This window comes from Olea europaea, chromosome 4, assembly GCF_002742605.1.
Source record: "Olea europaea var. sylvestris chromosome 4, O_europaea_v1, whole genome shotgun sequence".
Classification (NCBI taxonomy): domain Eukaryota; kingdom Viridiplantae; phylum Streptophyta; class Magnoliopsida; order Lamiales; family Oleaceae; genus Olea; species Olea europaea.
This window is the reverse complement of record NC_036240.1, coordinates 2,102,215-2,105,088: the sequence shown is the minus strand read 5'-3', so window position 1 is coordinate 2,105,088 and position 2,874 is coordinate 2,102,215.

The window sequence follows — 2,874 nt, the reverse complement described above, 5'->3', positions numbered from 1 at the left end:
ATTTGAATTCGAAGTTAAATCTAATGTTTCTAATCCTCTTTGAACTCTTTTGCAGATGAAGGCTGATTTACAAATTGTATTTTTCAAGATGAAATACAATATAGAACTCAAAATATTTAATCTTGGCTTTAGGGATTAGAATTTCTAGCAAGATGACAATTGAAAATGGAATCCACATGCGATCAAAGGAAACTTGAATGAATTACAGAAGAAATTAAAGGCTTGAAAAATGGGGATTTTGATTAAAGAAAGTCGTTGAAAAGATGTGGTGGTCTTATTGTTTGAGCTTAAATCATGGAAGCATATATTGACTTCTCTTTTTAGTTTTTACTTATAAAATGTCAGTATTTTTTATATAAAAAATGTGGAAATATAATATTGGAATTAATATCTTAATTAGGGTGTCCTGTACAATTTCCACCAAATTAAATGATTAATTATGCTAGATACTATCCAACAGAATCAGAAATTTAAGAAAAATAAAAAAATTCAGTTCCTTCAGTTCCTTTCTTCTTTTGGTTTTATTAATAATCAATTAATCTGCAAGTTCAATTTTTTTTAACAGAATTGATACAAAAAGGCACTTATCTTTATGTGATTTGTTATTGTCAAAAACTGTTTTTGGCAATAGCCAATTACAGAAAGACAAATGTGTTTCTGTACAAATTCTGTAAAAAAAAAAAGTAAAAAAAAAAAAAATGTACTTATAGCATTGTTCATTAATAATTGTATTTGAACTTTCTGTTCTTGGAAGCTGTAAGTTGAGTGGATATGGAGTCCCTTTCTACAAAACTATCCACCACCAATTTTCCCTTAACACATCCAAGAATTTCATTTTTTTTTCTATCTTCTATGGCTTCCATTCATAACCATGTTGCACGTAAACAATCTTATTGCAGGGATCTGAAAACTGTAAGTACAAGAAATATGATGTTTTCTTAAGCATTTCCATTGTGAAATTAATTTTGGAGTCCTTTACTCTATCAAATTCACAATCCAAGTCCTAAAAGTCACAGTGATTCAGTTTTATTCTGAAGGATAGGCTGCTAAGTGATCATTTCAAAAGTTATGTAGGAGACGGGATTTTCTTTTTTTCTTTCAGTTTATCTTGGCATAGATTTTATGTGACTTGTTCCGCATTATTTTGTTAACGCATTTTGGTGTGATCATGTTGACTGTCGTAAATGGCGTCAGAAATGCTCTCGTGTCCAATTTATAATCAAGAATTAAGTTTTTGAGTAGCAGCATTTTCTGGAAGTGTAATTATGATATACCTAAATTTGTGTTTATGTGTCATGGAGACATGCACACACTTCTAAATTCAAGAATACATACTTGTATGCTCCAAACGTATCAGATTCAGACTTTAGGATTTATGGAAATAATTATGCAGACATTTCAATATTATATGTTGTTGCTCTTGTAATTAGGGATTCCAGTTTTATCTGTGACATTTTGGTTTACCAACCGATTTTCAGGAATATGCAAAGCCTTGGCATCACTGGAAAAGACCGTTACTTCTTTCAAGACTGCCAGATCAGAGCTAAGCTAAAAACTATGGATCAAATCCGAGTGACCTGCTTGCTCAGTGGACAATCCTACACGTTTATCTCTGTAGATCATGAGTTTACATTCGAAAATATTATCCTAACCCTTAGTAATCCAACTCCAATTGCTAATTCTGAGCTAAAATATTAGTTAAGTAGTTAATATTTTCTTCATATAGCTTTTAGGACATTGCTGGATTTACAGGCCCAGCACTTACAGGAGTTGGTACATAAGGTGGGTAGGATTTTTTTTTTTTGTTTTTTTTATGGCATTGGACCCGCGTGGGCCGACCCCATGTGAGGGGTCAGAAAGACCCCTGTAGCTTTTATTTTCATGGGGTCGGTAAGATCCCTGTGAACAAAGCCCTGTACACAGGGCTTTGTCCTAGCTTTTATTCTCCTTCAAGGTGCTTCATGCATCACTTGATGAGTATTTTCTCCATACACTCGCTGGGGCCAAAGGCCAGGAAAGCTAGGATACGTAGCGGCAGCTGCCTGTCTCGCCAAGTTCTACTGTAATCATTCTTTCCTTCAGGGAGAGATTGCTTCCAAGCTCATACTAATAAAATTATACACAATATTTTTTGATTTCGACCTTGCATGCGTTACTGCATATACGTAACACTAAAATAGGCAACCTCTGAAATGCAGGATCTAGATAAATCGATCTGGACGTTCAAAAAAAGATTATAAATATACTCTTCTCGACATGTCGTGTGAAATTACAGGGGATAAAAAATAAAAATGGAGAAACTTAAAACCTTGATATGATTCTTCGATGCCAGAAGAAACGAGATCTCATCATCACTGGCCTCTTTCACATGCTTCCCATCATCAGTAGAAAAAAATATATTTCAATTTCGCATAAAGCAGCTATCAGGCATCTGTCAAGCAGAATTCAGCTACTATATTAGCAGCAGCTGCATCACAGGAAGTAATCTGGTGTTCTGCGGGTTACATCTGGCTCGCCCCTTCTAGGAGCCGGGTCAAACTGCAAGAGGAAACAGCTAAAACCTCAATAAAGGGAGAATTGCAGCATTGTCCCCGAGTAGCAAGTTAAATCTCCATTAAATTGTCACATGGCACTTGTAAAAACATGACTCACTTCAAATCTCTAGCCACCAAACAAAATCTAGCTTGGTAAAGTTGGGAATTGTGTCAAGTGACGATTTAATGGAAATTTGGGCTGTTTTGTCTGAGTACTTATTGTGCAACTACACTAAAAACTTGTTGGTTAACTTTATCCTTTTTAAAGGTACTCGGGAAGTGGGTAGGGAGACGGCCAATAGGCAATTTTCCCATAACAGCCACAGATCAGCAGTTATAT